Here is a 23,465-nt window from a genome sequence, read left to right on the forward strand (position 1 = left end):
TTGTATCTCGGCAAATAGTTCACCCCCAAAAAATATGTGTTGTGTCCACCAGGCCAAAGGTATGACCCAGAATATGTTTTTGCCCCTGTCCGTCCGTGTGTCTGTGTGTCCGTGTGTGTGTCCGTGTGTGTGTCCGTCCGTCTGTGTACAGCTAATCTCAGGCACCGTTATCCTGGTCGACGTGAAACTGTGCACACACACTCCCTGGACGAAAGAGCAGAACTTCTACCGCAAAGTTTTCATATCGGCCTGTTATAGTGCCACCAGGAGGCCGATTGTTTTTTATATTACTTTATATATTTTGTTAAAAAATCACGCAAATCATACCGGTTTTTCATAGTTCATCCTGATTGTCTAAGATTGACTTCTACTACCTGGCTTGGCGGAGACATGTGATCCAAGGAGCAATTTGTTCTAGTTTACAATGTGATAACATAAGAGAACTTATTAAGTCTTATTAACCCTAATGAGGCTCTGCCACAGTGCTCATAACGCACACACTCACACGCACGCACGCGCACACGCACACACACACACACACACACACACACACACACACACACACACACACAGTGAGAGAGAGGGGGGGGATAGCAAAGCAGTGTCCTGGTAAATATGTATTTACAAATGCAAATAAATGAGGGTCATGACCCCAATTCAAACCAATTAGTGCCTGTAGAGGTAATAGGCAGAATGTGAATATGTTATGGAAATAAAAGACAGATAGGAGCACAGAGACAGAGAGAGAGAATGATGAACGGGGAGAGGAGGAAGAATAATGATGGCAAAAGAGAAACAGAGGAAGGGTAAAAGAGATGGACGTGATGGGAGCGAGGGGGGAGGGGTAACAAATATGACACAAGACAGAAAGAATGAAAACAGACCAGAAGAGAAATGAAATGTATTGGTGCTCTCTTCAAGACTGTCTATGTTCATTTGTCAGTCAAAGGTTGCAACACTTAATCCAAATAATTTGATCTAATCTATTTCAAAACATTATTGGTAATTGATTATACAAAAGAGAGAGAAAGAGATAGAAAGAGATATAGAGAGATACAGAGAGATACAGAGAGAGAGAAAGAGAGAGAGAGAGAGACAGACAGACAGACAGACAGACAGACAGAGAGGAGTGAGAGAGAGACAAAGAGACAGAGCGAGAGAGAGAGACAGAGAGAGAGGAAGACAACAAAGAGAGAGAGAGAGAGAGAGAGAGAGAGAGAGAGAGAGAGAGAGAGAGAGAGAGCATTGTTGTGTCAGTGAGTTAAAGGCCACCCAGTCCGTCACATATCTCTACAATATTAATTACAGTGTTCCAGGCTCATGAATAATGGAACAGCTCTATTTAACCATACTACATTATTTAACAGGAGCTTGGCCTGCTATACAAAACTGGATCGATAAACGCCCAGTGTTCCTGTGCGTGCGTGCGTGCGTGCGTGCGTGCGTGCGTGCGTGCCCATGTGTGCACCTGCGCATGTCTTTGTGTGTGTGTATGTATGCATGCATGCCTTCAATGTACAGAGTCAAGTCGTCAGTGTTAAGTCCCGCTCCCCCTAAAATTGTATTTTTTTTTTTGTTTTAGTTTTTTGTATGGTTCATCAAATCTTGTTTTTTGTATGTTTCATGATGTCTTTGTGAAGCTTACCCATGAACATGCTGCAGGTTTCTTGCGCTTTGCATGTCTTCAAAGCATTAATATTAGGGATGGGCAATATTATCGATATCGCGATATAAGGCTGAACGATTAATCGTTTTCAAACCGAAATCGCGATTTGAAACCACGCGATTAGCTAATCGCAAAGGCCGCGATTTTTTATTTTTTTATTTTATCATAATAAATAATTTTAATATTAATACTAATCCCAGAGCACCCGCGGGACTTGTCTCCTTCTCTCCAGAGTGGCTGCCTCTCTCTACAGGGAGCGAGAGGGCAGCGCCCCCCCCCCCCTCTCCCTCTCTCTCTCTCTCTCGCTCTGTCCCTCATAGAGGTCCCTCGCCGTCGGCTGCGAGTATTGTTTGTCGAACGGCCGTGTCGCGCGTAGCGGTAAAACATTATTTTCGGTGTGACACAAGTAGTGTAGTAGTAGTGTTGCTCCTATCTATGTTTGTTTCTGTAAGTGTAACTTATATTTTTCCCATCATTATTAAACTATTACTGTTGGATGCTGTGATCTGATGTAAACAATACGAAGCAAAGCACTTCCTGGTCAGTGTTGCCAGGTTTTGTGAGAGAAATAAGCAACCCTGTCTATGAAAACAAGCCCAAAACAAAAGAAGCGACTATGAACTGTATCTTTGTCACTTATGTACAGTGGTGGAAAAAGTACTCAAATGTTGTACTTAAATAAAAGTATCAATACTGCAATGTAGAAGTACTCTGTTACAAGTAAAAATCCCAAATTCAAAATTGACTTGAATAAAAGTAGGCTTACAAAAGTATTGGTATCAAAATGTACTTAAAGTACCAAAAGTACTTATGTTTGAAAATAGCAGATCTACAAGCTCACAACGCGTCGCATCGTGGCGAGTTGTGAGCTTGTAGATCGGCTATTTTCAAATTACCTATGTATAAAATAGGGCTAAAGTGGTTAATGTAGGTTTTATAATATTATAATTTATATCTGCAAAGTAACTAGTCACTAAAGTTCTCAAATAATTGTAGTGGAGTAAAAGTACAATATTTGCCTCTGAGGTGTAGTGGAGTAGGAGTTAAAGTATTGGAAATTAGAAATACTCAAGTGAAGTACAAATACCTCAAAATTGTACTTAAGTACAGTACTTAAGTAAATGTACTTAGTTACTTTCCACCACTGCGTTATGTATTCTGAGTTTTTCACTTCCAAGGAGTAGTAGTAATACAATGTACAGTAGGAGAGGACTTTGGCTTGTGAGACAAAAAAGTGTTACATTTCAGTTGAATGTTAATCTACATAAGCTAAATACTGGATATCAGTAAATATGCTTCTGGAGCCATAAGTGAAAGACCTACTTATTTCACTGCTGTGAATTGTTTACACAAAATGGTAATTATTTGTTTAATTTTATTTTTATTTTTATTTATTGAACTTCATTTCAGAAAAAGCTTCTCTTCTTGAGCCATAAGTTAATGACTTAACAAGTTCAATGTTGGGTTGTTTACAAAAATAAGCTATTTCTATTCCAGCTAAATGTTTGAATATATACATGGGAAAAAAAGTACTTGGAAGATACATGTTGGAAGCAATGAAGCAATTCATATCTTTTAGTTCTCATCCTTATTTATTAGAATCTAGAACAGTAAATAAATCGTATGCCATTTGGTAATGTTCCATTACTTCCAATTACTTTTTAAACGTACACAGTGAATACTAAACTGAAGCTTGACTTTAAAGATTTTTTTTTTTTGTTTAAGATTTTTTTTTTTTTAATCAAAAAAATCGCAATCAAATCGCAATCGCAATATTGGTCAGAAAAATCGCAATTAGATTTTTTCCCAAAATCGTTCAGCCCTATCGCGATATATCGCGATATTTTATTTCGCGATACTGTATCGACACTCCAGTATCGATATCGCGATTTATTTATTTATTTTTTGCCTTTTTAGATACAGGCTTTATGAAAAACATTCAAAGAACCTATCACAGATCTGCAGCTACTCAATATGTAGTGTATATATATACAATATGTAGTTGTGATATATGTATATATCGCAATATATCACAATATGTATCGTATCGCAATATGTATCGTATCGCAATATATCGTGATATCGCAATATATCGTGATATCGCAATATATCGCAAAATGTATCGTATCGCAATATATCGTATCGTGACCCAAGTATCGTGATGCGTATCGCAATATAATCGTATCGTGACCCAAGTATCGTGATACGTATCGTATCATGAGATTGTTGCCAATACCCATCCCTAATTAATATCATGTTCTACATCTGCTCTTTGGCCATAGCTGCATCCAGGTTTGACACAGACCACACAACTCGGACAGGGTGTGATGTTACAGGCTGATCGCAGAAAAAGGGAAGGGTATCTAAATTAACACTGAGAATTTGACTGTGCACAGACAGAGTGACATTATTGACACATTCCACAGTTCTCTACTTTTGGCCTTGGAAGGAAAGCAGATGTGTGTGGTCTTTACACACACATGTATGCGCATGCTCACACACTTGCTCTTTTCCTTGTGCGTGCGTGCGTGCGTGCGTGCGTGTAAGCAGCACAGTGTGGTGAACCTCTTCACGATTAATCAGCTTTCTCGCAGGGAAATGGATGTAAGCAAAAATTCTAAAGAGCTAATTCATAAATAAATCACACAGTAAATAATTCATAAATGAATCCCAGTAAATAATTCATGAATAAATCCCAGTAAATAATTCATAAATAAATCACACAGTAAATAATAGGTGTTTGTGTTGCTAGTGACAGGAGAAAAGAATGCTTGGGACCCGGGGGAGGGGGGGAGGGGGGAGATTTACCTCCTCACACGCCCGCACCTTGCACAACAAATACACTGACAATATACTTCACTACTGGCTATACAACAGGTACGACTGAGGTGGGTGTGTTTGTGTTTGTGTTAGCTAGTCCATGCTACTGCAAACGACTGCAACCACGACTGCAGATCCCACTGGCTGTGAGGACCTAATAATTTGCTTAAATTTGGGAAAAGTGAAAAATTGGCTTCGTCACTGTCTTCACATGGCAATGGTCAATGCCCGTGTGCAAGTTCAGATCAATTGATTGAATGAGGATAGACATTGTGAGGACCTGGTCGTGGTCCTCACACTCCAAGTGTGTGTGTGTGTGTGTGCGTGTGCGTGTGCGTGTGCGTGTGCGTGCGTGCGTGCGTGCGTGCGTGCGTGCGTGCGTGCGTGCGTGCGTGCGTGCGTGTGTGCGTGCGTGAATAGTGAATGGAATGCGCATTGAAAAATGCGTTTGTGTCATAAAAATGCACTCCATTACCTCTGACAAAATAAAGAAACAAACAAACCTTGAACACACTGGAAACCAATGAAATATTTAACAATGCATTAATAGTACTCTGCTATTTGTTCATGTGAAAGTGAATGTTGTTAAGTGTGTTGTAACTAAATAATAACTACATTCGATCCCACTGTGTGCCACTGTACCTGTGGGCCGACCCGAGACACACACCACTCAATAATTTGTTTATTTTAAGGGGACAGCATCATATTAATGACCAAATAAATCAGAATCAGTACAGTACAGTACAAATATAATTTAGATATGCAGGAATGCAATTTTCATCCTCAACTCCTGACATAATAACAAATATAAAATACCACAGAACATAATAGAATAAAAGACCCATAGACACACACCACTCACACTTCAACACCAACACCCATAGACACACAACAACACTAACACTTTAACACACACACACACACACACACACACACACACACACACACACACACACACACACACACACACACACACACACACACACACACACACACACACACACACACACACACACACACACACACACACACACACAGAGAGAGAGAGCCTCTCCTGCCGCAGATATCTCTTCTTGTCCCTGCGTGGATTCCGAATCTTTTTCCAAATTACATTAATTTTTTAATAGAGAACTCTGCATGTGGTAAAGCTGCACTTGACTGTGTTAATTAACAGTGCTAATTAGCTGTGATGCTCTGCTCCCACTGCCTGTAACCCAAACATAAAATAAAAACACTTTCCTTAGGAACAATTAGAATGTTTAGCAGGCAGGATCATACTGGTTTGAATTGTTGGAACCAGTTCAACATCCTCTCTGTTGACTCTAAAGGTATACATGCTTCCCATCTCATGTCCAGGATAGGTTATAAGCACAAGATGATGGCGGTCTCAGAACTTGTTGTGGTCGCCCCTGCACACCTAGATGTCCTGACTGTCCGAACTAGTTTACTATGGCTATAAAGACCATAGATTTACATGACCTTATAGCTAATGGACAAGCTCACCACACGTACAGTATGACATCGTAGATAGACATGGGCCTACAGATGCCATACTGGGCCCTTACCCTGACGCTCAAATCTGAATGCAACTCACATCCCAATGCAACGGCGGCTGCCCAATAGGCCGACATCTCAATATAATCCGACAAACGTTAACATTAGCGTGGGCCGTGAGGTTGTGTTTAGGCATCGTTTTTGTGAGGTTACGGTTAGAATTGGACCAAAAATACTTCAATGTCGGAGTAATGCTGCGGCACCAGGACACACACACCTGTTACTCTCTCTCTCTCTCTCTCTCTCTCTCTCTCTCTCTCTCTCTCTCTCTCTCTCTCTCTCTCTCTCTCTCTCTCTCTCTCTCTCTCTCTCTCTCTCTCTCTCTCTCTCTCTCTCTCTCTCTCTCTCTCTCTCTCTCTCTCTCTCTCTCTCTCTCTCTCTCTCATTGTTGTGTCTGTGGATTGCTTTAAGCACATAAACCCTTTACTTGGTTGAACGGAAGTCCCTCAAGGCTCTTTACTAGTATATGTTCTGTTTATTAGTGTCTTTTCTGCTTACATATGAATATCTTCGCATAACATAGTCGATCTACAAGCTACAAGAGGCTATCTTCTGCGAATGTTTTCCCCAGAAATGGATGGCGGGGTTTAAGTGGTTAATGGGGGAAATGGAATTAGGGACAAGTGTTCTATTTACAACCAAAATGTAAGCAGGGCTTATTTGCGACGCATTGTGAGCTGTCTTGTGCACATGCGCGCAACGTGTTTGTCGCGATATCAGTGTCTTAGTGTGTGTGTATGTGTGTGTGTCTGTGGGGGTGCACGAAAGCGTGTGCGCATCAGAGTTACAGAGGTCTCTATGAGTGGCTGTGCCTCGCCGACATTACTGTACATCCCATAGCCTGGAGGGACGGTGAGCGGCGGTAATGCACGCATGAAAAATATGAAGTAATAATGTCATTCAGAGATTGGAACAAATATTTGGGGAGTGTCTTCTTTGGCCTACTGTGCACAAAGTGATTGGTGGTGATATAGGTCCAGCCGTTTGCAAGATTACCTCCGAACTCATGTAAAACTGCTCATTTCATTACTTTTTTTGTGACACTGTGTTTGATGAAGTAGGGCGTTAATTTATGTGGGAAAAAGTTGAAATATGGAGATAAGAGGTTTCTGCCCGACAGCAACGAACGATATATGCCTTTCTAAACAGAATGATGGTGAAACTAACAAATGGACTCATTAATGTCAGAACTTATAAAACCCCAAAAGCCAGAAGTTCTGAATTTTGAATTCTGTTCCCAGGCAAATGAAGGCTGTTAAAAAGTTATTTAAAGGAGTTTGTATTGACAGCAACTCTACAAGTTCCCAAACACTTTTCCCAATGTCTGCCAGTCTTACTTTAAGCGCCACAGTCTATCTATCTGCCGGCCTGCCTGCCTGCCTGCCTGCCTGCCTGCCTGCCTGCCTGCCTGCCTGCGTGCGTGCGTGCGTGTGTGCGTGCGTGCGTGCGTACGTGCGTGCGTGCGTGTGTGTGTGCGCGCATTTTTCAGGCAAAGCTTAGCTAAGAGAGAGGTGAAGCAGGGACCCCCATTACATATAAAATTATGTTGCGATTAAACTCCTTCGTAGGTAGCTTCACATACTTCTTTGACACCACTATCATCAGTGTTGTGTAAATTAATTGGTTTGTCTGTTTGTTTACAAATGATCTTTTCTATTAATACGTTGGACTCATCTTAATGTGTAATTTCAGACATTTAACCACTTAAACCCTCAATACTTAGTAAACTGGACCTTGTGCTCTGTACTTGTTCAGCTCTTTTTTTCCTTCTACAACAAACCTCTTCACCGAAATTAGACGATATGCAAGCTCACAACACAGCGCAGTCCAACAGTTATGGCTGCCAGTTCACACCTGATATTGTGTGGGAGGTGTGTTGTCTGCTCCAGACCACACTGACTGCCACCTTGCATAATATAATAATAACATAATAATAATCGTGTCTTCAAACTAGGTCTTAAGATGCACAGCGAGAAAGTGCCTGTGTGTCCTCCAAAACGGATGAAACAATCTCAAACCATGCAACAGCAACCATCAGTCATCCAACGCGGGCCGCTCCCCTCGGGCTCAACCTCCTTCCAGGAAAAGGTCTCTAGATCGAATTTCCACAAATCATCTAACGTATCGCCTAACGTATCTCTCACGATGCCAGCTCTCCTCCTTCTGTGTGTTCCTCTTTCTACTGTGTCTGACTGAAGAACAGATGGAGGTGAACTGCCTTCACAGCTATTTAGAAAAAGTTCACGATTGATCATGTCCCAAACAGGAGGGTAGGAGCCTCTCACACTGCCCTCTAGTGGTAGGAGGCTCTCGCTGCCCTCAGGTAACAGAGGTAGGTAGAGGACCCCCGAGCTGTTTAAAGACACACTTAACACCTGAAGAGAACCACTGCCGTTATGAAGAGATATGGGCGCTCAGGTGGCGCAGCGGTAACGCACCTGCCCACCGCCGTGGAGTCTAGGGGCTCGAACCCACCGCGGTGCATCGGGCTTGGCCGAGCACCTATACGAAACACAATAGGCCTGTTGGGGGGATGGAAGCCGGGCGGGGACGGGGATATATTTGTCACTAGTCACTACAAGTACCTCTATGGGCTGGGGCGGCACCTGTCAGCAGGGAGTTTTGTGTGGGAAGAGTAGGAAAAATGCTGTACGTCCTCCCGGTGGAAGCTCCTCATTGGCAGATGAGCCAGTAGGATACAGCAGCAGTGACAACACATGGGTGGGGAGGAATTAATTTGCATAATTTCTCTCTCTCTCTCTCTCTCTCTCTCTCTCTCTCTCTCTCTCTCTCTCTCTCTCTCTCTCTCTCTCTCTCTCTCTCTCTCTCTCTCTCTCTCTCTCTCTCTCTCTCTCTCTCTCTCTCTCTCTCTCTCTCTCTCTCTCTCTCTCTCTCTCTCTCTCTATGTATTGTATAGCATAGACATAGCATAGGCTCCATGTAGTCTCGTTCCCAGCCTTTTCTCCTCTCAAAGAGATCACTCATGTGCCTTCAGAGGCTGCCAGCGTGCCACATTGCCCACCTCCCTGTCAGTGTGCCCAGCACCCCGTGGCTTCCACCTGGCTCAGAGAGTCATTGAGGGAAGGAAAGGTGTTAAAGCACAGCCTTACAGGAGGGGGTCCGGCTAGCCTCTGGCCCCAGGCAGGGGGGGCTACAGTGTAAACTGTGGTCAACACGTCACAGTGGCCACACAGGCCTATGACTCTTAACACTGACCTGGAGGTTAATAGAAACGTTGTCAGGGTTTAATACCTACTTAGACACAGTGAAAGGATAATCAGAGAGAGGAGAGGAGAGGAGAGGAGAGGAGAGGAGAGGAGAGGAGAGGAGAGGAGAGGAGAGGAGAGGAGAGGAGATATCAAGCTATCAAAGGAGAAAAAGTGTGCCATGGAAAGAACAAGCTGAGCAAGCAATAGGCAAAGGGGTTAGGTAGGTGTGTGTGTTGTGTGTGTGTGTGTGTGTGTGTGTGTGTGTGTGTGTGTGTGTGTGTGTGTGTGTGTGTGTGTGTGTGTGTGTGTGTGTGTGTGTGTGTGTGTGTGTGTGTGTGTGTGTGGGTACTTGCGTGCTACTAATGCACACAAGCACTGCTTAATTTATTTTTCATCTGCATTGATTATTTTCCTATTCTTTCGGAAGAAAGAAAAAACAGTGAGACTGCAGCAGGACACATGGGGACCTTCCTGTTTCAAATAGAACGTTAAAACGTTTTCATCAAGAAAATGTCAACATTTGCCTGAAACTTTGCGCCATTAATCAAATCAAGTTGGAGCTTTAGACCAGTGTGTGGATGTTTTTGATTATTGCCTTGATGTCCTGCACCTGCACTAAACACAGGTAGATGTGCACACAATCTCTTATTTGATACCTTCCTGTTTCAACCTGGAGATACAACCATGCCCTCCTGTCCAAGGATCTGAAAAAAGTCTCCAGGAGTTCTTTTTGTGTTATCCTTTTAGCTTTAATGTCTTACTGTACACCCGGTGCTGTTTACATTCCTGACTAATAAAGTATTCAATCAATCAATCAATCTCTGTGAGAGCCTCCATTGTTCTTCATATACCACACCTCCCTGGCACTACATACTAGACTGGGACCAACTCCTTTTGCAGTTTTCTGATCTGGTCTAGAGTGGATATAACTTCGCCTCATCAGGCTGGCGGAAACCGAAAACAAGTTCCTCAAAAAGGATTCCCCCTGACCCAGGGACGTGCACAGATAGACTCTAGGTGATGCTACAGCACCTGCCCTTTGCCCTCTTGACCAGAAGTGCCCTTTTGAAAAAAGGGCACTTTTTTTCAGTTTACAGCAGGGGTCTTCAACAGGGGGTCCGGGACCCCTAGGGGGGTCCTCAGAGTTACTACAGGGGGTCCGCCAAATCTTTATGTGATATGATTTTTCTTTTTACCATAACCACTTGAAACCTAGGATCCCTTTTCTGAGGAGAACTTTAGCCAGAAATAGCAGATCTACAAGCCCACAACGCCTCGCGCTGCGAGGCGTTGTGGGCTTGTAGATCGGCTATTTTTGGCAAAGAGGTATAGGTGTAGAGGGAAAAAAGAGCAGACCAAGTAAACAAAAAAAAGTGTAATTTACTTGAGCACCTGCCCCTCAAAATGTCTGTGCACGCCACTGCCCTGACCACATTAAGTTAATCATTTGATGAAACCGACAAGTTTCTACTTGGACAGATGTTGCCACTTCACATACTTTCAATTGGTTGGACTAATAGCCAAATGGATTCGGTATTCATGTGGGGGAACAAAAACAAAGCGGCTCCACAACTGGAAACCGTTTTCTAGATTTCTACAGTAGGCGTGGCCTAAACCGGATCACCGGATCCTCCATGTTGGAAAGCCTTGTGACACGAGCTTAGTGACACACGGGCACTGTGTGTGTGTGTGTGTGTGTGTGTGTGTCAGTGCTGTGTGTGTCAGTGCTGTGTGTGTGTGTGTGTGTGTGTGTGTGTGTGTGTGTGTGTGTGTGTGTGTGTGTGTGTGTGTGTGTGTGTGTGTGTGTGTGTGTGTGTGCGTGTGTGCGTGCGTGCGTGCGTGCGTGCGTGCGTGCGTGCGTGCGTGCGTGCGTGCGTGCGTGCGTGCGTGCGTGAGCGTGCGTGCGTGCGTGCGTGCGTGAGCGTGCGTGCGTGCGTGCGTGCGTGCGTGCGTGCGTGCGTGAGCGTGTGTGTCTCAGTGCTGTGTGTCTGTGTGTCAGTGCTCTCTCTCTGTGTGCATGTGCGTGTGTGTGTGTGCGTGTGTCAGTGCTGCGTGTCAGTGCTGTGTGTCAGTGCTGTGTACGTGTGTATCACACTGTGTCTCATCAGTTGCTCTGTGTCTGCACAGACATACAGAATGAAGCATAAAGAGCTGGGAGGGGGGGGGGGGGGGGTATCTCACCAACACTATGTAGAGCTTCTGTTCCTTCCTACCCCAACTCCCCACCCCCACCCCCACCTTCCTGCCTCAGAGCCACCAATAAATTATGGATGCTTATTAGGAAAGGGTGATATTCAGCATCCAAAATAAACTCTGCGGCAACCAGAGACATGAAAGATTCACAAACAAAAAGTGCCGACGTTGGTTGAAGGAAAAGAGCCGAAGTCACCTGGGAGTCCAGGGCCCCTACCTGGTAAACCTAACACTCAACCATGTATTATGATAGACCACTGACCCACAGTCTGGTAAACCTGGAACACAACCATATCTAGACCTCTGACTGACCCCACAGTCTGGTAAACCTGGAACACAACCATTTCTAGGACCTCTTGAGGAGAGACACACGCTGCTGTGCTTCGCAGTGAGTGAGTTTGAAGCTCTTGTTGTCATGTCATGTCGTGTGATGTCATCAAACATGCATGAAAGCCATTGATATTAGTTCACTCAACAGCATGCGTATGTGCAAAGTTTTACAACAAATGCAGGACTTTTTTAATGACTTGAAAACAAGGCAGGCACATCGACAGCGAGGACCTGACGTGCCCGAGCGAGCCGATATGCGAGTGAGCCGAGCGCCAGCACTGAGTCAATAATGTTATGCGTTTGGGAAACTGGTTGCATATCTTTGCACACACAAAGATAAATCCCTTAGGCTGGATAGAATGATATTCACTATTCAGGCTATTATAAACATGGAGTTGTTTCTGTAAGGACAGAGGTTGACACTTTGTTATCCCTGAGCACACAGATAAGCCTGTGTGGGATAATGCCACGCGGTTTAACTTGACTTATCTATAATCACCAATCAACATTCAATCAATGTCATCTGTGTGCTTGGGGACAGCACAGAACTTCACGGTCATTAGTTTGTAATGTTATTCAGATGAGACCATGTCAAGTCAATTGCAGAAGTACATTTACTCAAGTACTGTACAATTTTGAGGTACTTTTACTTTACTGGTGTTTTTTACATTTTCTATACTTTTACTTCTACTCCACTACATATGGCAAATATTGTACTTTTACTCCCCTATAATTATTTGAAAACTTTAGGTACTACTAGTTACTAGATTTGGATTATTATTACAAAACATACATTAACCACTTCAGCCCTACATATCAGCCATTTGAAAATAGCCGATTTACAAGCTCACAATGTGTCGCGATGCGACACATTGTGAGCTTGTAGATCTGCTATTTCCAAAAGATTGGTGGGCATTCTGCTTAATGAGCACTTTCTATTTTTTTTACTTTAAGAACATTTTGAAAGCAATACTTTTTAACTTTTTTTTTTTTTTACTTTACTTGTAACAGAGTATTTCTACATTGCAGAATTGATACTTTTACTTAAGTAAAAGATGTGAGTACTTTTTCTACGAATGGTCAATTATGTTTGCAAGAGCAGGTTAGTGACAAGCACAGACAAATGTCCTGTTAACCATGTACAGTAGGAAATACTATTCACAACCCGATATACAGAAAAAGACAAGGAATTACACACTCTGACTCAGGGCCGTAACCATGGCTCAGCAAGCGGACAAAAAAACTTTGCACTCACAATGGTTTCTGTTCTGGCCCATAGCAATTACAGCAGCGATTCCCAACCTGTGGTTCCGGAGCCCACTGGTGGGCCATCAGGGTATCGCAAGTGGGCCCCCAAATAATTGGCAAAACACTAAGATTGTGTTGATAATAGCATTAATATTTGTTTTAAAATGATGTTAAAGTAAAAAAAAAGCCATTGTATTTTGTCCTGAGGCCGATTCTACAAATGTCTTCTAAATCCTAACAGTTTTCTGAAAAATGTTTTCATGTCAAGGACCCCCAAAATCATACGTATTTGGTCGCTGACCCCCATCTCAAAATATTTTGTTCCAGGGACCCCCAGAAGCAAAGTTTTTAGTTAAAAATTTAAAAATATATATCTAACTATATAAATGGCGAGCAACTTCCGCACCCTCGGTGGCGACACCCCACAGCTCTGTTATCGAATAAACAACGCACCGCCAGACCACATGTCGCCTACTGACTCGCCACGGCGGCCGCGCTGAATTTACGCCTCGCGTAGGGGACATCTCACTGTTCACTACACCTTTTCCACCGCGCAACATAATTAATTCTACTCACCAAATGTCGGACAAAACGGAAGGGGAGCCAGCTTCGTACCGTTTACCGTGCGCACGACCTCATCACCACAACAGCAGCCAGCCGCTGCGGGTTTTTTTTCCTTTTTTTCCAAACTTTTTTTTTGGTCACCATTTTCTCCAGGCACCATTTCTGGTGTAACGTCGGGTGTTTCTTTTCACCAGCCAATCACCTTTCACGTTGCCACGTCCGTTGCCACGTCGCGCTGACGTACGCTAAACAAGCGCTGCCGTGCGCACAATGCAAACGAGCCCAAAGGCGCGCAAAAATAAGCCGCCCATTGCTTACACACAAAGTCAGACCTGGCAACGCAGCCTACGCCAATCATGTGTGAGAGATCTACAAGCTATGGGGCAGAGACGCCACCGTATCTTAGCAACAACTACAGCGCTCACTCTCATTGGTCGTGTCACGCTAACAGCAGTCTCCAGACAATGGCATCGCAGACAGCTTGCTGTTACTGCTGTAGCCATCACAGGCAGTTGCAGCACGACGGACAGGGCGCTGTGATAGCTGCCATGTCGCTAACGCTAACCTGGTTGTCATGCCTGCAGCGGCTGTGCAATCACTTTGTCAACAATGCACGTTCGTGTGGTGAATGTCTATATTGCTGCTCAGTTCGTCCATTGTACATGGTGTATGTTTGTGTGTGTCTTCTGGAGAACTATGTAGCTCCACAGCAACTACAGTAACTAACGTAATGGCAGGACTGCCCCGTGCAACGCATGTTACGCTGCATTATGCTCATGTAGTAATTTCAGATAATTTCGCTCCGATTAGAGCAGTGTTTATCAACCCTTTCACGCCCCCCCCCCCCCCCCCGCCCCCCCAAATACACGTACTTGATCTGGGACCCCCCCATTCTGTTTGACTCCGTTCCACAAGTAAATATTGTGAAAATAGCCGATCTACAAGCTCGAAACGCCTCACGTTCAGAGGCTTTGTACGCTTGGAGATCGGCTATTTTCTACATGATTGCCTCTTTCTTACATTCTTTGCCAATGTGGCCCATGTTTTCATAGCATAGTTTATTGACTACTTCTGTTGCAGAAATGGCCATTTCCCTTACTTTCGGTTTTTTATTGTCTCCGCCAGGCCGAAAGGCATGGCGCAAGACTATGTTTCACCCCCTGTCCGTCCGTCTGTGATAGCTAATCTCTCACATCGTTGACTTGATCGCAGCAAAATAACAGCCCGATGTGGAGAGTCAGTGAGAGCTGGATAAACGACGTAAAATGTGTCAAAAGGAGTCTGTACGGCTGTCGATAAATGAACACATGACGTCGGTGGGAGAGGAGATATTGTGTCTTTTGGACAAACAGCAGCGTGGTGCTGATGTTTGTTGTGTGAAGCAGCTTAATGTCAGAGTGTTTGTGTTGGAGCGCCTCAGTGCGGCTGCAGAGTTCATGTGCAACCTCTTCCAGAGAGACACAGAGACACTAGAAACTCTGCTGGGGAAAAAAAACACTGCTGGGCATTGACTTTCCTATGGACATTGATCTACACACTGCAGGTATATCTGCTACACACACAACATCAAACTACACACTGCAGGTATGATGCAGCGTTTGCATTACAGCCAGCATGCCAGCGTAGTTCCCATATGGTTTCAAGGTGGGCTAAACCATATGGACCCCATGTCAGCAATGTCAGCGCCATCCACTTCAGTCCCAACTGCGATGCCCATGCAGGCTATAAGTAGCTTCTACCTGGCCCTTAGGTGGGCCCCAACTAGCCATGTTTATGTGGGACCAAGGCGGGTCCTAACTGGGTTTGCCCATGCAGGCTTTAACTGGCTTCTACCTGGGCCCTAGGTGTACCCTAACCAACCACAGTGCAGTGCCCATCGCTCCAATTGTTGTGACGTCAGGGCTCTCAATACTGCACATTGGTGGAGGAGGAGGGGCCGCAGGGCGACCGCACACATCGCTGAACCAATGGTAGCCCACGGATGTTTCCTCTGTGGATTTACAATCTGCCCCTCTATGCCACATATCATCCGCACTACAGGGTCTTCACTGACCGAGCCACGGCCCCACTGACCCTCATGACGCTACGCCACTTAAACGTGCGGCAGCATGCGCTGGGTTGCCAGGTTTGCACAGCCTGCGCCAGAAACAAGCAACCACCTTCATGAAAAAAAAAAAAACACCGAAATGGTCCGCAATGTTCCAGGGGTGTCCCTGCGCGTCCCAACACTCCACAGGGGGTCAGTGGACCATCAGGGGGTCCGCGGACCCCCTGTGGACCCCCTGAAACATAACAAATATTATTTCTTCAAATTTTTTCCTTTTTCAAAAAAACTTTTCCACAGTTTCACTCCGGCGATTTGGGTCCCCCAATATACACACGGCCACGCTGGGCCCCGTGCGCGGCTGGGGTTGAGGGGGGCGTAGCCCCCCGAAACTCTAGTATATATATATATTCAAATATTTTCACACATTTTCACAATTTCTCAAAAATAGTAGATCTACAATCTCATAGCACGGCACGAAGTGACGTGCAATGAGCTTGTAGATCTGCTATTTTTGAATAGCCAAAGAAATCTAAAATGTCACAGATGCTTTCCCGGTTCTAATGGGTTAAAACATTGAAATGTCAGGTGACAAGAAGGTCAGTTAGCTCTCATGCAAGGAGGCATGAGCTCAGCCCTCGGCTCCCTGGGCTGGTGGGGGGAGTGTAGCACCCAGGATCACTTAGAAAATTGGCACCGGTTGAAAAAGGGTTACACAATTGTGGGATAAAAAAAAATGTTTAAAAAAAACATTGAAATGTTGTTTTGGGCTGCCATGTTAAGTGGTTGGATGGGTGGGCCGCGAATGCTTACGAGATTTTTAAGTGGGCCATGATCCAGAAAAGGTTGGGTACCACTGCTTTATAGCACTCTCTCAACCACCCTCCCTGCTGTTCCCTACTGGATGCTGTCTGAGAAAGCAATAATCATCAAAACGAGAAGATCTGAAATGGTTGTATGTATTAGGCCTGTCACATTTATTACAGAATTGATTGCAATTATTTGAGATAATCACTACTATCTCAATAGTGATTATCTCACGTCTCCATGTTGAAACATGTTCAATACATTTAGATTAGGCTATTTCCACTATTTTCAATATCATATCTGCCCTGTGTAATTTTTGTTTACAATCCCTAAAAGGCAAGCAGAAATTGCATTTTCATTCACTATGTTCCGATGTTCAATGCTAAAAACACAATTAAATAATTTGTATGACAATTAATGGTCAAGTATACAATTTCATGAATGTGACAGCGTTAATGCCGCCCTTCACCAAGCTGGCAGCATCACCACTGTCAGGGAAACAGCCTGTTAAACTGAAAGTTCCTTCCAGCTGAGCCAACAATCTGGAGCATCTGCGGCAAGACAAACCACACATGACCTCACACACACACACACACACACACACACACACACACAAACGTGCGCGCATGCGCGCACACACACATGCACAAACGCACACGTACACACACACATAACACACAGTCTAAATGGACATCACAGCCGTCCAAAACAGTAACATCAATCAAACACACTTATACAGTTGAACCCCCAGCGGACAGTGAATCGAATCTGCCTCCAACTGTGAGTGCTAAACAGCTCTGAGGTGAGGAAACCCATTTGGAGCATAACTGCACACAGTGAGCCAGCGAGCCAAACTGGTTGGATCCTGTCCCGATCGTGCCTATTGCTGCTGCTTTGTTATGTGTGATATGCAAACCATTTGTTCAATTCGAATGTCAAATTATTTTAGCGCCAGTGGCATTTTTGGCTTTTTTTCAAAAACAAAAAGCTGTGCAGCACCACTAAATAATCAAACAGAAAGTCTATACTGGTCTTCTGGCTCCATGGAGCATGAGAGACTTTTCCTGCCTCTGCAGTGACTGCAGAGGCAGCTATCATTCTTCAGACCACCACAACAGTGATCCAAATACATGTTTCAATGCATATGTTTTTGTGCATAATGGTTAAGATGCTCACCTCGAAAACAATGATACCTCCTGATGGGCTAGGATTGAATCCTACCACATAACCTACCACAGTTGCCGGTTCCCGGTCCCACTACCTAGATAAATAAATAAATAATCTTGTTGAATGAACTTCAGAGAGATTATTCCCAAAGCAGAGCCAAACTTTAGATCACTACAATGGTGCATCATTATCTGCCTCCACCTGAGTCAACATGGTCACAATAAATAAGAAACATAGAGCAGGCACCATATCTCATCACTATACACTCTTTACCTCTGACTTTTATCGCCATGCTGGATTTCCCATGCTGTACGCCTTCTGTAGGCTAAACTACAGTACAAAAGCAAATAGTGAGTCAATCTGTATACTTATTTCAGCACTCTGGACAGCGCCTGCCTCTGTGGCTTTGTCAGTGGCCTGGCCACTGTACACAGTAGAGCAGGTGAGGGGTGGTTCAAAAATGATGGATTTGGATTTTAATCTGCTTTTACAGTGCACAATGCCAACTTTACTACATTGAGAAAGCATGGTTAGTGCCATGAAGTATTATAGTCCAATCACCAATGTAGAGTTATAGCTGTTGAGTTATAGACTTCAGGAATATACTATCATACAGGAAGTTATGTCAAAAAAGCATGCAACTACTATTCTTTGACAAAAGGCAAAGAGTACAGCTACAGGGCCTATAGGGCTTCATCAACTGACAGACTTTGTGTGGTTTGACTGCCTGATGGCAGGATAAAACATTTCTTATGACAGTGCATACGCTGTCTATTACGCTGTACAGCGTATACGCTACAACAGCTGAACGGAATGTGTTTTCGATGGCTGCCACATGTACTCAGACATCAACACAGAAATATCAAAGCTGATGGATTAGTTTGTGTGTTCACGTTGCCGCGAGCGACAGGATGCATATCTGGCCAACCGCCTGGAGAGAAAGTAACTGAACCTAAGTTGTCAGATGCTAGAAAAGCAGTCTGTTAAACCTATGTACTATAGCTATATCCACAGACACATTTTACACTTCTGTCATTCTTAGACACTTAGAAAGCTAAGATCTGTGGGTTTTCGGTTTGTAAAAATCGTATTACTTTCAAGATTCTTTTTTAATAGTTCAAAAATTGCAGATGTACAGGGAGCTTGTATATCTGCTATTTTTGAATAGCCAACGTATAAAATATGGATAGTAAAATATTATTATATATTATATTGTAATGCTGTATCAACAAATTTAGCTGGGGACCTTTACTTTTTCAGAGTAAAGGCCCCTCCTCCCCGGCTCAGGGACACCAATAGTGCGCCTACTGCCCAAAGGTTGACGCCCAGAAACCTAACAATATCAAATCAAATACAGGCAGATGGAATGATCTCTGCACACACCGACACACACACACCACCACACACTTCTAGTGGGTCATAAAAGCAGAGGTGGAAGAAGTACTCAAATGCTTTTTGCTTAAGTAAAAGTAGCAATACCACAATATAAGACAAATGCTCTGTTTCCCGTCAAAGGCCTGTATTCAAAATGTTACTTAAGTAAAAGTACTCAAATCTACAAGCTCAAAATGCTTCGATGTGACTTGCGAGCTTGTAGATTGGCTATTTTTGAAATAGTTGATGGATAACAGGCTGATGTATAATTGGTTAATGTGTGTTTTGTAATAATAATCTCAATCTGTAAAGTAACTACATTTTTCATGTGGGACCCCCCTGGCGGTCCCGGCCCACAGGTTGAGAACCAGTGTTCTAGCAGACTGCATCAGTGGACTTTAACACCACTGCTGACATTCAACACCTACAGTAGAAACATGCAATACCTACTCCCATATTATCCCCTCTAGAACTGTTTGCTCTTACAACAGCAATATCCACTCAATTATGTGAACTCAGTGCAATATTGAGCGGAACAGTGAGCTACAGACAGGATAAATACTCACCCACCTATGTCTACCAATGCAATCAGACAAGCCGTTACAGACAATCTACACGTTATTACATTCTGTATCAGTCTATTCACTATAAGATTTACATTACATTTCTATTCTAAGTTGATTGTGAATTGTGTGTGTGAAGCTAGAGAGCATCCTAACACAAAACTAATCAAACATTTCAAATTTGATTAAAATGAACATGAAGTATGTGAATCCAGTCATTTTGTTTTAGATGTGTGTGCGTGTGCGTGCGTGCGTGTGCGTGTGCGTGCGTGCGTGCGTGCGTGAGTGAGTGAGTGAGTGCGTGCGTGCGTGTGTGTGCGTGCGTGTGCTCCCGCGCAGTCACACACGTGCACGTGTGTGACTGTGTATATGTGCATGTGCTGAGGTTAACAGGCTCAGTTTCGTTTGCTCCATTATAGAAAAACTATCTAAAGCAGGTTTTATATGTCACTTATTGGAGCATTTCACAAATGAAAAGCAAATCACTAGCATGATGTTATCACAGCCTTGTTGTAACTGACCAACAACACAGTAGGTGAGAACTGAAAACTATATCATTATGCCTCAAATATAGATGTTACATGACAATAATAAGTCACCCGTTTCCTACCCTCTGATGTGCAGTTGTCACACTTACCGTAAACTCCTTGACCCCGTGCATAACGATGGATGATAGAAAATAACAAAATCCATAAAAGTTCCATGTTTCAACTCCGTTCTGTCATAACCTGGAGAGACAAAGACAGACAGAAAATAAACACCATGTCCTGCAAGGAAATCCTTTCAGGCCGTTTCCATCTCCAACATTTACTACATGCATTTATATATATATATATATATATATATATATATACATATAAAATGCATGCATGCATACATAATACATACATACATACACACACACACATATACACACACACACACACACACACACACACACACACACACACACACACCAGTCATGGATTAATTGCGTTTACAACCACGCAGTCCTGCGGATTGGCGCTTGACAGGATTGTCCAAAAGTAATTGGTGTGTATAGAGGATACTGAGCCACTGTTTGATTGTAAAAAGCCAGAGACAGACAGACAACCTGAGGGCAGGATGAGAGAAAACGTACGGATTTGCTCCAACGAAATACATGAGGATTAGGTTCCAACAACAAGGGTCGGGTACTCGGGTCCGACGGGTCGTGCTGTTCAGTCTTTCATTTGATTTCTCCAATGGCTTTGCGTGTGAAAGGTCAGCTTGTTCGTTATTTTTATATTGGATATAGGGTATAGGCTACATTCCTTCATTGATCCCACATCTACAGCAGACAACATGAGCACAAAAAACAATAACACAAAAGCCGCAATCTGCAAAGCTGAAGTCAATGCATGCTAATTTAGTTGATCTGAGGACCTGATGACAGTGTTGCCATGTCCGCTTATTATAAGCGACTTTCTGTAAAGTTGCTTGTAGGTAGTTCCGGTTGCGGTTTGGGGCTTGTTTCTAAAGTGTAGTTGCTTATTTGGCCTTGCTTCCTAATCCTAATGTTGTTTAAACCAGTCTTTCTCAAACATTTTCAAGTAAAGGAAACCCCCAAATTAATTTGTATTTGTCTGCAGACACCCATCTGAACATATTTTATGCCAGTGACCCCCCCCCCCCCCCCTACAATATTTGGGTTATGTTAAATCAAATAAATACAAATAATAAAATATATAAATAATGAAAAGATCTACAAGACCTACAACCATTTCGCGATGCCACGCATTGTGAGCTTGTAGATCTGATATTTTCAAATAGCCATGTTTAGCCTAAAGGGCGAAGGGCTCATTTATTTTGAGCTTGTTTTCATAGACCTGGTTGCTTGTTTCCCTCACAAAGCCTGGCAACACTGGTTTAATAGCGGGTTCAGTGTTTCACTGTCTGTCTGCGTGGGTAGCGGGTGACTGTCAGTGCCACGATGTTTTAAACCAAACTTTAATGATATATGCTCATACAATATTAATAACAGCAGCAATGCAAATCTGAAGTCAATTCAGGCTAATTTAGTTGATCTGACGACCTCCCCCTCCCGTGATGATGAGATGAGATTTGTTCCACCGCTTAAATGATTTAATAGCAGTAGTGGAAAAAGTACTCACATGTTTTACTTAAGTAAAAGTATCAATACTGCAATGTAGAAATACTCTGTTAGTAAAAGTCCGGAAATCAAAATGTACTCGAGTAAGTAGGCCTACAACAGTTGGTGTGGGCCAAAAGTAGAAAGTATAGTCATTTACAGAATGTCCATTTCAAGTTTTCAAATGTATAGAAATCTTTGGAAAATAGCAGATCTACAAGCTCACAATGCACAGCATGGCAAGCATTGTGAGCTTGTAGATCGGCTATTTTCAAATGGCCGAAATGTTTATAGGGCTGAAGTGGTTCATGTACTGTAGGCTATGTTTGGTAGGCCTAATAATAATCAAAATCTATAAAGTAACTATAGTACCTAAAGTTTTCAAATAATTGTAGTGGAGTACAATATTTGATGTTGTAGAGTAGAAGTAAAAGTATTGGAAATTGGAAATACTCAAGTAGGCCTAAAGTACACAAATACCTCAAAATTGTACTTAAGTACAGTACTTAAATGTACTTAGTTACTTTACACCACTGTTTGCGGGTTCAGTATTTCACTGTCTGTCTGCGTGGGTAGTGGATGACAGTCAGTCAGTGCCACGATTCTTTAACCAAACTTTAATGATATGCTCATACAATATTAATAATATTATGAGAAATAATAAATAGGCTCCATGATGAGGTCTAATCAGCATAGATCAGCAGCTTATTGCCCGTAGGAAGGAAGCTCTGGGAGATCAGCTACTAACAGCCGAGGAATTATTTTTATATTAGCTATAGGTTTGATCGTCGTGATAAGACTATGCATGCATATTGTTCGGGCATAGGCAACCTTAGGCCTGGGGAAGGAGTCTGAGAGATATGGGCTCTGAGTAGCCTAATAATCATTACATCCTGATGCGAAACATATAGAGAGAAAATAAAATCTAAAGAAGAAAAAAAGGTTGTTATACAGCCTATATATGGACAATCAAAATCAGTTGGAAATATTCAATTTTGATGTGGTGTCATAATCAAACTTATGTTGATATGGCACACACTGACTATCAAGAAAATGAAAAAGGTTGCCGACCTCTGAGAAGAAAGAGACTCGAAGTGAATTGGACAGGCTACTGCATTAGTCTGCGTGTCAACACTGGCATGTGATGGTAGTTCCTATACAGATCTAAGTTTCAAATGTAAAGCCTATAGCCTAAATTTGAATTATGTTTTAAAATATTTGCAACTCAACGAGCAACAACGGATATCCAGTCACTTGCGATGTAGCCTATACAAAAAAAGGCATGGGTTTCCGAGGCGATGTAAAACAAGTTTATAGCAATTGTTTTGTGTTAAGTAGGCTCTATATAGCCACTATTCCAACTCCAAGTGCACGAACACTATACACACAATAGTGTCCACTGTGTCCGGTAGGGGTAGGCTATCCAGTGGTTCTCAAAGTGGGGTCCGGGGACCCCCAGGGAGTCCTTGTGGGGGTTCCAGCAGGGGGTCCCCAAAAGGAATGAGTTAATATAGCCTATAGCATTAAAATCTGTTTAACACTTTAACCACAACGTCTATTTAAAAATAGCCAATCTGCTTTGTGAGCTTGTAGATCTGCTATTTCCACAAAACAAGTGAACAATTTTGAATTGTTTTGGAACCTTTTTAACAACACAAATCGTGTATGGTGGGTCCTGGCACAACATATATTCAGATCACGGCCATACATAATAATTTGGGACTCCCAAATTATTATGTGTGGCCGTGATCTGATTCTGAAGGGGTCATCATTGTGTCCGTGGCAAGACTTGGCCTTGTCCGTGCATGGCACATTA

At 43.1% G+C, this 23,465-nt stretch overlaps 1 pseudogene across 1 annotated transcript in view; it reads right to left on the reverse strand.

Annotated features, from left to right (window-relative positions):
* Window positions 1-23,465, reverse strand: part of LOC311046362 (MAM domain-containing glycosylphosphatidylinositol anchor protein 1-like) — a 191,344-nt pseudogene that overhangs the window by 167,268 nt on the left and 611 nt on the right. The window contains exon 2 of the transcript XR_014602894.1: window positions 20,177-20,267. The product of XR_014602894.1 is annotated as an MAM domain-containing glycosylphosphatidylinositol anchor protein 1-like (transcript). The remainder of the gene's footprint in view (window positions 1-20,176; window positions 20,268-23,465) is intronic.

This window comes from Gymnoscopelus microlampas (assembly GCF_963454915.1).
Source record: "Gymnoscopelus microlampas genome assembly, chromosome: 1".
NCBI classification, from domain to species: Eukaryota; Metazoa; Chordata; class Actinopteri; order Myctophiformes; family Myctophidae; genus Gymnoscopelus; species Gymnoscopelus microlampas.